The sequence below is a fragment of the Euprymna scolopes genome, chromosome 5 (assembly GCF_053919585.1).
Source record: "Euprymna scolopes isolate OS-2025 chromosome 5, ASM5391958v1, whole genome shotgun sequence".
NCBI classification, from domain to species: domain Eukaryota; kingdom Metazoa; phylum Mollusca; class Cephalopoda; order Sepiida; family Sepiolidae; genus Euprymna; species Euprymna scolopes.
The window spans coordinates 107,944,926-107,959,581 of record NC_136486.1 but is presented as its reverse complement, the minus strand read 5'-3'; positions in this window follow the sequence as shown (position 1 = coordinate 107,959,581).

Here is a 14,656-nt window from a genome sequence, read left to right as displayed (position 1 = left end):
AGTGATGTCTCGAAATATATATTAAAAGTAGAGCACTCCCTCACAGATCGAATGATCTTGTGTCCAATCCCGTGTGTACCTCACCATTTAATTTTATTTTTTTCTTATTAATGAGTTTAATTTACGATAAAACGGGAGGTGTCATTTAAAGTCGCTGCAAATCATTATTCATTTTCATATTTAAAAACTTTAAACTTTTAAAAACCATTCACTAATGACTTTTTAATAACATTCATCGTCAAGCCCACATATTAGCTGGCGTGATACTGTCAACAAATACAGACTGAATTTGATGAACGACATTATCATTATTATTTTTTATTTTGTTTTGCGAATTAGTCCACCAGGAAAATTATTCCTCACAATAAATAGTATGAAATAGAAGATTAATTCTATAATAATACATACGCAATCTGTATGCACTAAAATATCATGTTTAAACGTATTCTATAGGCGATCGGCTAGTAAATAAATAAATAAATAAATATTTATAAATGTTAGTAGATTATTTATTTCTGTTGTTTAATATTTCATAAGTAATATTACGAGAATAAAATAAACGTACTTGGGTTAAGTAAATGTAAAGCGAATCTTGGTTTATTAAATACTGTCATACTGATATTGTATAACATCTCTTATATGTATCTGGCACCGTATGGTATAGCACAAAGTAAAAGTAATAAAGAATTTTCCGATTTATAATATGAATAAGTGAGAACTATATTTACCAAATCATGATAACAATCTTCGGTGTATCGAATTTATAATAGCAGACTCAGCCAGTGAAGAGAATATTGCACAATAGAAAAGGAAGAGGGGTGAACATTGATATAGGAGGTGTACAAAGCGGAAATGGAGAATTTACATGTCATGGCTAAATGATAATAAATATCACAAGTAATGCCAGATAGGGAAGCAGTCGGAAATTTAACTTCAGTAAAATTCTGATGGACGCGAAATTATTTAATTAAGGTCGCCATTATGGCAGATACGAGACAGACCTGTGTGCCGATGACAGTGATGATGGTCAGTCTTCTATGCATCGTAACTGCAAGAAATGACAACACGTTCAAATATAATCTCTAAGAGAATTCGTTTATTTTTGTCAGACAATTACATCTAGAAATCCTCAATGCAAGTTCCTAAAAACTTCAGTCAGGAAGTTCCAGGTGGGAATTACGTGTTTAATGATAACCTTGTTGATGCTACCTGTTCGTTAACAATGTTTTCAATCTCATTCTTATTGGTTTGTTATCTAATTCATTAAGTATACTTATGTAGGACAATCCTGGGTTTCCGGCGTTACCCGGGTGTTTGGAGGTGTATGTGGAGCCAAAAAAATAATAGTAGACAGGCTCGAACCCGTACTGCGAAGCAGGAAAATAACGGGAAAAATCGTGACATCTTTTCTGTTGCGTTCATCACCAAACCAGAAGTGACGAAGGTTTAAATTAAGGCTCGTCAATCGAAAAGAGAGGATGACTTTACAAAATAATGGGCGTCCCTCCCTGTATAAAAGTGTCTGCTTTTGTCTTAGCGTAAACAAAAGAAATCCAATACAGTTTAGCCCAATCTTCTACATTTGTTCTAACTTTGTTTAAGCATCTTCATATGAGGGGAGCTACTAAGTTTGTAGCTGACTTTAAAAGCGTAAAACTTACAGCTCTTATCCTATTTCGTTCATTTTCTTTCAATAAATGTTTGGAAGAAGGGGTGAAGAAGTAAGGCACGATGAACGAAAAGAGGAGGCATAACTGATATGTCCTAAGGTGGATATTATTCGGACAATCAAAGAAGAAGTATTCCGCAAAAGGAATAAATAAATATACACTGGGGTTTGAATACTGACAGAGAAGTTTATTTACGTATTTACATAGAGACAAATAAAGCGTGTTAATATTTAGGGAGGAAGCCTCTGTTTTACTACAAGGATCCGGTGAAATCCGGTGAGTCGCTTCCTTATGTAAAATGTTCCGGGTTGGTTACCTATCTCCATATACACCCCCAAGCCAATTTCTCCTTGGAGAATTTTGCTCAATACCGTTTGTTTTTTAGGGTTGAGGCTCAGTCGGTTAACTTTTCTTTTCACCCTTGTACTTTTTCTTCTCAATACCGTTTGGGGGGGAGTTGGTGGTGAAACTGGTACTCTCTGACCTGGAGTAGAAGATGCTACTCTCGGAGTAGGTTGTGCTATGGGTAAAGGAATATTAAAAGTATCATACAATACCTCTAAGAACAGTTCATTATCTTCTGTCTGTTTGTAGTCATCAGTGTGTCGAGGTCTTAGCTGATTCATGTTTTGCGACAGTCAAATTTACTACTTTTTACTGAATATAGCATGTTCCCAATTCTTTTCATAATCATCTCCTCCTCCCAAAAGCTTTTCCCAGTCCTATAGTTCAAGAAGAATATTTTCTCACTAGGTTTGTTGAACCTTGTAGAATGATCTTCTCTCGTTGCTGTTGCCTTGGTTGCATTTGGTAAAATCCTGTCAAATACGAATCTGATTTTCCGTGCGAACATTAGTTCAGCTGGTGATAAACCAGCATTCGTGTTTGGGTTATAAGTGACCCTATATACAGATAAAAAAAAACTTCAAGACTCTTCTCATCTAAAGCTCTTTTGAACGTGTCAACAAATTTCTCTGCGAGGCCGTTTTACCTTGAATGGTATATGTCAGTTGTTAAATATTCAATGAATAGGGCCCTATAGAATTCTTCAAACTCTTTGCTGGTAAATTGGGTGCCGTTGTCATTGACAATAGTTTTAGGTATTCCAAAACGACTGAAGAGATGTCCTAATGCATCTATAATGCTAGTCGATCTCGGATGTTTACACTTAAGCACTTCCGGACATTTTGTAAAGTCGTAAACAACCACTAAGAAGTAATGCCCATTCAACGGACCTGCATAGTCAATGTGTAACCGCATCCATGGTGTATCTGTCTTCGGCCACAGTTGTATCTGTACAGGTGGTGCCCTTACTGCTAGCTGACACCCTCGACACTATCTTACCATTTTTTCGATGTCTCGGTCCATATTAGGCCAATATGTATATTCGTGCATCAAGGTATTAATTCTGAACATGCCTGGATGGCCGCTATGGAATTCTTTTAGCATTCTCTTTTGCAGTGTGGTCGGTATGACGGTTCCTTATGTAGAATGTTGGTTACCTATCTCCACATAACAATAACATAGCTGACATAAATGGTGAGTTTAGTAGAGAAGAAAAACCAGCAGAGAAGCAGGTGTAAAAATTGCAAGAGTAAGAGAGAGAATAGGAGAGATCAAAAAGGCACAGTCGGAAATGTTTTTACTTCACTTTTTTTGGTGTCAGTTAGTGAGGGAGAGATCCTTCCCGACTGATACATTTTTTTTTATTTTTGTAACAAGCCAGAGTGCCCCATTTTGATGAGCTGATTTCCCGACATTAAAAAACCAATTTGTGCCTTACTTTGCCCTCGTGGTGAGGCAAGTAAAATATAATAAAGGGGAAAATAAAATGAAAAATGAATGAAAAAAAACAATGAATAGGAAGAACAAGGGAGAACATCGAGGCCAAACATTCGCCATACGTAAACTGATCACTTTACGTTTAATAAATCACACAACAGTTTAATGCATTTCCTCTTAACTGCGAAGTGTTTTAAACACAAATGCAATCTTTGCATGGTAAAAAAAGATTACACTACTTAGATATAAACATACAAACATAAATAAAAAAAAGATGAATTGATAGCCAGATGTAAAGATAGACATTGATTTACGATCACATGTCTCTAAATTCAGAATCTATCTGTTTGTTGAACTCAGTGTTTTCGTAGGTTGACTTTTATTTATTCATGTGAGCCCGATATTAATCTCGTGAAGTAATGTCGGAATAGCTGGAACATAGTTTTAAGTTACGCACACATACATCTGGTTAGACATAGCGTGATTGAGGTTTACGGCTGCAGCAATTTATTTCGAAACGCCCCTGTCGTATAAAAGAATTTACAATTGATTTTATAGACACGGTCTTTCTAATTGTGCGGTAATAACACTTCTCAAATGCACGTAGTTTCATTTGTATAAAATGTAAATTTTGGTCATCAACTTCTCTGATCAGGTTTTTGCGATTATCGATTTTTTATATTCATAAGACGTATTCGTATACAAAACCTACATAAGGGCACTCTCCGACACATCACGTGAGCACCCTCGACAAACCCGACAGGCTGCTAAATCCCACCCCCACACTGTAGAGATCCCTATATGTAAAAGATCTTTTTACTCCAATAGTTTCTTCCCCAGAACCGCTAGACTCTGGAATTCCATTCCAGGTCCCTGCTTCCCCAACAGTACTGACGTGAAGAAGTTCAAGTGTAACGTGAACCGACACCTTGCTGCCCAAATCCCTACATAGTACCCCAGTAGTTGTAGCCCCTGATAGTAGCCCCCTACACCAAAGTGGCAATTTGCCTTGTTTGGGGTGAAAATGTAATAATAATAAAAAAAGTACCTTCGTTTGAAAATAAGTAAAAAAATTCGGCCCAGCGACTATCTGCACCCATACACACAGCATTTACTTTCATATAATTATTAAAAGATGTGTCCAAATATATTTGTATATAACATAATTATTATTATTTACTCACTAGGAGTAGTGTCACAATCTATCATCAAAGATTGCTCTTTGAGAACAACTGGTAGTGTTTTCTAAGGTCTGTGTGACAATAAGCCTTTCCAGATTTCCAGTATACTTCATCTCTTTCGGCAATCTTTGCAAATAATTTCCGTTATCACAATATCCACTTACCCTCCATTTCTTGTTGGCAGCGACTGTTGCTTTTCACTGGAATTTAGGATGTACTCAATTATGGGAAGGCTTGGTAGTGCTTTTACTCCTCGGTCTTTTAATCATCCTTGCTACTCCGCATTTTGTGTGCCAGTTTATGGTGACACACATACACATAAAGGGGGACAATATCTTACAGTTTTCATGATTCCATGTGATGCCCCATTGTGTTTTACATTTATAGCCGTGTCTGTGCCCTCAGTTAGTGTCTTTATTTCATGTGCGACGTAAGTGTCCACACTCAAGGATGTTAATTAATACTTCTGAAGTTTCCATAATTGCTGTCCGCTGTATCTTCTCAGCTATCCATCTTATTCCAATCTCTCCCATTCTTTTTTCAACATATTTTGGTATTTTCATAGCGCTTCTTCTATTAGTGGTGTTATCTTGACTGTATTTATTTTCCAGATCCTTTACACCTGTGGCCAGTTCTGTGCATTTGCTACGCTTCTCCGTTTCCTCTGTGGTCTGTTGGACGCTAAAGTCTAAAATGTGTCAGGACTTTTCCTTCATGTTAACTATTATCACATCCGGTCTTCTTGCTTGAATGGTGTTATCCGTTTTTATATCCATGCCCTATAGGATCTTGTGACTTTCATTTTTCACTGCTGTAGGTTTGTGCTTGTAACATTTGAGTTGAGTTTGGAAGATGAAGTCGTTTGCATAATTGTAATTGTACAACCGTCCACACTTGATCGTCCCTATTTTTATATTCTTTGTTGGGCTAGTTTGTTGCATTCACTTGTATGGTTTATTGTTTCGTGTGTTTGACCGCAGGGTCTGCATCTGCAATTTTCCTGTGTCTTGTCGATCATAGCTTTGATGTGGTTTGTTGTAATTGCGTTATCTTGTGCGGCTGGTATTAGAGATTCATTTCCTCTGTTTAGGTTTTCTATTTTGTACTCATTTTCCAAGTGTTTTTATGAGTCACATCCTTTTAATTCTTATGAATCGCGCGTGTAGCTGTTTTGCTTCCCATTTGTCCCGTTTCGTCTTTTTCACGTCTATTCTATTTCTATTTGTTTTTTTTATTCTGTGTCTCTTGCTGCAGTAATTATCCAGTGTTCGACATCACGCATTTTTCTAATTCTTTTATTGCGTTATTTACAATCTTTTGTACACACCAACCCTCTTCCTCTGTCTTTTCATTTTCACATAGAGTCAGTCAGTATTATACTTTGGATGTTGTGCATTGTGCATTGTCATGAGTTTCCTGGTCTTCTGGCTAAGATTCATCAATACTTCTTTGGTCCTGTTTATGAACGGTCACGAGTATCTTACTATTGACATTGTCAACGTGCCGATCTTTTTAATTAGGTTCATACTATATAGTAAAGTTTCGAGGAGTTTTCTTGTTCTTTTGAGATATTACTTTCCAATATTAACTTTAATTTCTGTTGCTTAGATAGTATCTGCTTTGGGCACTCCAAAGTATTGGTATCTGTCATGTCCCCCTAGAACCCTCATTTATGTTTGATTGGGTAGTAATATACCTTCTGTTCTTTCCAGTTTTACCCTCCTCATTGTCAGCAGTGCGCACTATTCCATATCAAATTCCATTCGGATATCCTGGTTAAAGATTCTAGTCGAGTTTACCAGAGTTTCTTGTTTTGTCTTTGTTTTTGTAAAAAGTTTCCGGTCATCCACGTACATTAGGCGGTCCATTCTTTCACCTGCGTTAGTAAACTTGTATCTAGCTTGGCATTTTCTTAATATGTTGTTCAGGAGCATCATGGCTATGATGAATAGTGATGATGGTAAGGGATTACCTTGAAAGATACCACTTTGTATTTTAATTTCAGCCACGTATTGCCCATCAGCTCTTTGTTTAAATCCCCATGTAATCATTGTATTTAATATCGAATTGATTACATTATCTGATATTCTGTACATTCTCAGGCTTTCTTTTATCCATGCTTGCGGGATCCTTTCATAAGTTTTCATATAGTCTACCCATGCTATCGCTAATTTTTTCTACTTTTAATCTCCTTCAGAATCTTTTGGTCAGTGTATTGTAGGTCATATGTTCCACGGCTTCCTCTTTGCCATTCTTTCTGTTCCTTTGCGAGTAGTCTGCGATTATGAAGTGAATGATGAATTTGTTCCCTCAGTTGTGTTGTAAGTATATTCCACATTGTGGGTAAAGATGTTACTGGGCATATTTTATGTTTTAGAGTCTTTTTGCACCAGTTTGATTTTACCTTTGGTCATCCATTCTAGTATGTCTGATTGATAAATACACTTTTTCTAGATTTTTAATTTATCTTTCATGTAGTACTGTGAATGTTTAAAACCAGTATGTGTATTCCGTCGTTCATGCCCTTCAGTTTGCCATATTTTGGAGGGTTGCTTTAAGTGTTTCCTTGTAGATATCATTTTCTGTCACTTCATTAATTTTCTGTGACTCTTTCTACATGTTTTTCAGCCATCCGGCATTTCTATTATGATCCTCTCTCTGTTCCCATACCTGGCTTCAGTGGCGTTTTGTTTCTGTTTACTCCGCTTGTTCTGTTCGTGTTTTTCTCCGTTAACATTCTGATAGAATTGGCTTTTATTGTTTTCAAAAGTCCTGTTTCGCTTGCACTATTCCAATTGGTATCGGTATCATGATTATTTTCTTCATGCTTGTCGTTGTTGCTTCTATTCCTTTTGTATCTTGTTGAGCCTCTCTCTGCTGTTCACATTTCTACTTTTCTATCTTCCTCTAGTTGTTTTCATCGTTGATCTTTTTGATTTGTTTTTATGTTTGCTGATTATGGTTTCCAGTCTCACTTCCCATACAGGTTTTGTTAGTCGTTTTTCCTCCTCTGTCCGTTTGCTACTTTAAACTCCATACTGATCGACTTGGCACCTGTATTAATTAAATTGTTTAGCTGTGTAATGGTATCTGTTGGGATGCATGGGAGTAGTTTGTTCACCTTCGTTGTTTCAGCTTTTAGTTCGCCCGCCCTTTTTTCTTTAAGGATGGAAGCTTCCGGTTTTCCTCATTCATAAGTTGTCTGTTTTTTTGTGTTTTTTTTTACTTCAGCTAATTCATTTCCGTTAAGTTCTGTTGTTTTGCAGGTCTTCTACATCTGAAGTCCCTATTTTTGGAGCTTCACGAAGGGCGTTTCTTTGTCCGTTCCATCATTTGTTTCTTGTTGTATTCAACTCAGTTGTAGATTTGAAAGCCAACCTCTGTTGATAAAAAAAAATTCCGCTTGGTTTCCAATTCTTTCTCCTAATGTATGTTAGTCACTGAACATTCCCATAACTCTTTTATCCATTTTCATTATTATCAGTCTTTGGATTTATTTCTGTAATAAAATTCGATTACCAGTCTATTCTCATTTTTGTCCATTTCTTCCTTTGGGTTTTCGGTCGATCTTGGTTACTTTGGTTCTCCTGTGTTTTATTTGTATTGTTTTGGTACCTGAAATTCGAGGGGATACTTGTGTTGTGTGTCGATGATGTTATTGCTTCTGAAATTAGAAGATGAGCCAGCATTTGCATGATGACTATCGAGTTCCCCATGCTGGCCACAGAGGGAGCACTTGCCGTTGACACCACGATGTTTCCTCTGGGTCCCCACGTGGCGTATTATTTTTGTGTGTCATGGTGTGGTGTTTGTAGCAACACAAAGTCCAGAATTGTTTTACCTGTTGTTCTATAACAGGGATAGTGTTTACCTCCTATGAAGGTGAGATAAGTTGTTCACTACCACAAGTACATAAAGAACATGAACAGACGGTACAAAGACGAAGACACAAAAAACAACTAAGTATTGTACTTATGGGAAGTCCAAATGTATCTTCTGTACAGGAAGTTTGAAGATAGGCCTCCCTTACACGGGTGTGCGTAGAAGCTAGTATTGGCAAGATGTGATGGCATTGATAATTTTCCTGGTAATTAGTTTTTTCTTCTTTTTTATGCACACGTAAGAATTAAATATTAACACAAATTCAGTAAGTAACCAAGTAACTAAGTAAAGGTTAGAGATTGTACGACTACAATTATATAGATGAGAAAATAAAATTAGTTGATATAAGTCGTTAAGGGAGTTATATTCTCATAGATTGAACAAAATATGTATATTAGTTGAAAAACGACTGAGAAGTAAAAGTTCGTGATAGACAGATTATGCGAATATCAACAGATTGATTTCCAGCGGTTTACCGTTTAAATAGTAAATGTTTTCGTACGCTTAAACAATTCAGAGAATTTGTTTTTGAAATCACTTCTTCAGATTTGGCCACGAACATTTTTCTGTGATTTTTTTGGCAAGATTTTTAAAGCTATTAAATCAGTTTTCATCTGAGAATATTCGCAAAAGGTTTTGGCCAGCGATAAAGAGTGAGAGAGGAAGAAAGAGATAAATGGAACGTAATAGGGAAGCATACGACCTTTTATCTTCGATGTCGTTTCAAACTGGCGTTGACTCCGTTTTGGCCATTGACCATGCCCAGTTTTCTTCTTATTATTATTTTTCTTCTTATTATTATTTTTCTTCTTCTTCTTATTTTTCTTCTTATTATTATTTTTCTTCTTATTATTATTTTTCTTCTTCTTCTTCTTCTTCTTCTTCTTATTATTATTATTATTATTATTATTATTATTATTATTATTATTATTATTCTGTTGAACTTGATGTTTGGTGGAAAGTATTCAGGTTTGGGGAATATATGTCTGCCTTTTAATGCATAAATTTGAAATGCACATTTAAATGTAATATGTAAAACCTCTTACTGAACCTCTCTTCGTAAACTTTGTCAAATGCATTCATGAGTAGACGATTTGGATTACATATATGCAAAGAATAAGTGCATAATAATAAATCCGAAACGATCGTACGCCCGATCATTGTGGACCAAATTCTGGAAACACTACCGATATATAACAAATGCTGAAAACAATTTATTTGTGCATTTCTGCCCGCCTGTCTATCTATCTATCTATCTATCTATCTATCTATCTATCTATCTCTCTATATATATGTATATATATATATATATATATATTTATATGTATATGTTTGTGTGTGATAGTGGGGGTGTATATGTGCTGTTAGTGCTTGGCTGAATTAGATTTCATGGAGAGTGTTTTAGTTTTTCCATGATTGAACTTTAATAATATTTGCCATGAGATAAATTGGTTTCCCATGTCCTTTGTGATTCCCTGCAACACGTCTAAACGCTTGGACTAATATCATTGCAATTGTGCATTTGTATTATTTGGCGTTGGACCAAAAGCTATTATGCTCTACAGGTTTGTTACGATTTACGTCGCGACGCGTCCCTTATTATTGATCTGTCTGTCAATGGGCTTATCCTGTTAATGTAATAAGACTATTGTGCGGAATGTTGTTGAGTAATGGCTTAAGGACGCATGATTTAGATCGGCTTTAATCGAACTTGCTGGAAGGTCACACGTGCAGGAATCTGAACGGAATAAATAAATAATAGCATTTCAAGTTGTGCCGTCGATTAGCTGCTTGGTGGAATTACTGAAAACATTGGTAATTATCAAGTACACATTTTCTTTTATGTATTTTTATATATTTTTAATACACCTTTCAGGCATGCTTCAGCTTAAGCTGAATATCAGAAAATCTAGGAAACATATGAAAACAGCAAAAACTAGATTAGCTTCTATTCAAACACCTGTCAGGGGTTTCATTGTGTACCTTGCTAGAAAAGTGCTTTTAGTACCTTTACATTATAGCAAGAGACGCAGAAATACTTTTATGACGTTGACGTTAACTTTGCACATGTGAATACATTTTGGTTTTCAATAAACTCACTTGTATGTATTTGTTCCGAAGATCATACGTGCACTCATTTTGAGAGCGGTTTCTTTTTATTACACACACACACACCTTTCTGTCTATCTATCTATCTATCTATCTATATAAACATATATATATATATATATATATATATATATATATATATATATATATATATATATATATATATATCTGGCCGCCCGGGGTTACTTGGTCGTACATTACGATTAAACATGATATTTTAATTTATGCAGATTGCTTATGGCTTATTTTAGAATAAACCCCCATTGATTATTACATATCACGAGGAATTCTTTGTGGATTAATTCGCAAAGAAAAAATAAAATACGTAAAAATCAAAATGAATACATAAATAAAAAATAACAAAATAATAATGATAACGTCGTTCATCAAATTTCGGCTTTGTTTGCTTACAATATAATGTCAGCTACTATTGATACATATGTCTTAGAAAAGTCACTTCTGATTAATGTTTAGTTTTAATGCAAATGAAGAAAGAATTCGCGATGATTTAAATTTCTTTTAGCATGAATTGAACTCATTAATAAGAAAAAAAATAAAATTAAATGGTAAGTTATACTTTTTTTAAAACAGTGATCACCACTTATCAAGGCCCGGAAGCCACTCAGGGATAAGGGTTATTGCAAGTACATTACGTTAGTGTGGAGATTTGATTAAGTGTTTACTAAAGGGGGCGGTTCATTAGGAATTTGTTAACATTGGACTTGAACACATCCAATTTGTAGTCCGGTGGGAAGCAGTCAGACGGAACAGAGTTCCACAGGCGTGCAGTTCTAAGAAAGAAGCTTTGTTCATGGAATCCACGTTTTGATTTAGGCACAGATAAAGAGTGGGGGAAATTTTCACAGTGGATTCGGCTAGACGGGTGTTTTTCGTGAAATATTGGCGAGGGGGGACCAGAGATTGGAGTTCAGACGAGCACCTGCCATGGAAATAACGATAAAACAAGGGTAGGCTCGCAACGTCTCTTCTGTGGGAGAGAGGTTGCAGGGAAGAGAAAAGGGCATCCCCCACTAAGCCACGAAGTCTATTTTGTAATATGTCAAGGCAGGATAGGCTGTTTTTTGCAGCTCCTGCCCAGATATGGCAACAGTATTCCATCCTTGTCTTGATTTGGATCCTTCGCTATCTCATCAAATGCTCTACCACAAAGCCATATATTCAGATGAAAATAAATTTGTTTTTTTAAGAAGAAATGCTCTGCTGAAATTTTCTTAATTTCCTTAGCCGGTGTAACGTAAAATATTCCCATGTGAAACCCTTTGTGTCTTTAAGAGTAAAAGAACTTATAATTAAGATGAGTTTTTTTTTAGCTGAGATTTTATTATTTCCCTTGGCCAATGTAACGTAAAATATTCCATCGTAATTTTTTTTTCATTTTTTTTTTTATCTATAACTGACCACTATTTGGAAGATCGGACTCTTTCGATTTTCGATACTTATTGGATGGATTTCAATACAAAACATTTAATAACATTGCCAGACATATAAATTACATTTATGCGAAATTTGCAAAAGATCGATTCAACCGTTTCAAAGTTATTTTGATATAATAGTGGAGAAATATATATATATATATATATATATATATATATATATATATATATATATAAATATATGGGGGGTATGTGTGTGTGCACATATATTTATTTTTATTTACGTTAAAGCAGTAATATGTAGGTACAAATGTTCGGGTCAGCTAGCTACTAGTAAGTGAAGACCTTTTAAGGCTACACAGCTTATCTGAAAGAAAAGTTTGCAATTAAAATATCAGGTTTTCTTACGTTAAAATGAGTAGTTCCGTCAAATGTTTTATAAAAAGTAAGATTTGGTTTACATACAACTAAATCTGATTTTTTTAATAAGTTTATAAATAATCTGACGAAATGTCATGATTTTAACTCCCTGTGACGAAGATGCCTCGCTATTGTAACTGAAAACTTTGTCTTCGTATAAGCTGTATCGCCTGAAGAGGTCTTTGGTTACCAGTAGCTAGCTGACCGAAACATGCTCATTACTGTGTAGCAACTAATGTGTGCATTCCTTTGATAAACGAGGGTTTATTGACTAATTATTTATTTTTATGGTTCTTTATTAGATGATGGTCTCATTTAACTATTACGCCTAATTCTATTAATGCATCAGTTTTACATTGTGTATAATTCTGTAACATTACGGATAAAAAGCTTTCTTGCAAACGCTCAAGTATTTATACACTCATATATATATATATATATATATATATATATATATATATATATATATATATATATATATATTACAATAGAAAAATTCGAGCATGAAAAGGAATATGGTTAAGCTTAAACATAGATAAGTAAAGGACTACTTGTTAAAACTGGAAAAGAAAAGGACAAGATATTTTAGTAAAAGTATAATAAATTGAATTTTATTTATTGCGTACTATAATCTTCATCTTTTTTTAGTTGTTTCACGACGTTTCGGCCAACTATTTCTCTGGCCTTCCTAGGTGGTAACCGCGACGGATAGGAACTCTGAATCTCCTGACTGCATCCAATGCAATCACTGCCTTCGGGGCCCGTGGCGCAGTTGATAGAGACATTGAATCTCTACGGTTCCAGGTTAGAATTTTCTGAAGATAGCGGTTTCAATCCTACCCAAAAGCTGGCCAGAGGCTTACTTGGCCAAAACGTGGTGGAACGACAATAGCTATGAAATACAGTAATTGCAGTGAATGCAGTTAGGAGATTCAGAGTTCGTATCCGTCGCGATTATCACCTGACGATGGCCAGAGGAATAGTTGGCCGAAACGTCGTGAAACAACTAAGAAAAAGATGAGGTAATAGTTCACAATAAATAAGATTGATAAATAATACTCATCTCAATAATGAATTCTAATTAAAATAATATATAATAAATTTATTAAAATATTGCATCATTAAGAATTGATTATACAGTGTTAGAAATTGAATATAAAAAATCTTAATGCTGCACTATTTAAAGTTATAAATTTATTATATTCTTACTAGAATTTCTTGTTATTTTCTTTTCCAGTTTTAACAACTAGTCCTTTACTTTTCTGTGTTTTAGCTTACCCATATTACTTTTCATGCTTTCATTTTTCTATTGTAATCCATTATTTTATCAGGCTTCCAATAAATTCACTTGTTCTTTGTTTAATTTAAGTTTTAATTTTTGCCCCCATAAATACATATGTAATATCAATATACGGGACTCGTCTGCTTTCAATAAAATGTGCCAATTATCTCCCTTATATGTTTTCATTAATGAATTAGTAGCAACAGTAGTCGCTGAAGCGATGTTTGCTATGGAAACCAGTCATAAAAACGTCGCTCCCCTCCCTATATTTTTTACGATTTTGAACACCAGAAAGTCTATCATTCCTTTTGTTTTACTGAACAAAAATTGAACATTTTTTCAGTGTAGCTCTGAAGATGATCTATAAACTGTAAAACTTGTTTGAAATTTGGTTTAAAAATGAATGAGCGGTGACACTTTAAAGCAGTTCTAAATATATAAAACTTCCACTTAACCATATATTCAAACACTATAGTGTTTGAATGATTATATATATATATATATATATATATATATATATATATATATATATATATATATATATATAGTGTTTTTTGTTATCATAGCCATTGGGCAGAAATGATATCCGACAAATTTTAAGGTACGGATGATCAACAATGTATGTTATTTTTTAAAGCAAATATAAAAATAGAAATTTTTTTCAAAGATGTTTTTAAAAAATTATAATAAAATTCTAACCTTTGCATTAAAAATATGATTATGCACTATTTTTATTCAGACATGTGGGGTGTTGGTAATATTTTTCTACATCAAACATATAACACTGTTATAAAAAAATAGTCATGAACTTTTTCTTCCAACGAAATTTTCTTTCAATATATTTATGAACTCTTCATTTTTTTTATTTAATTATAAACTTCTTTTTGTTTGATTAAGAAATACTTCCCAAACATAATTTGTCAAAAAAAACAAAAA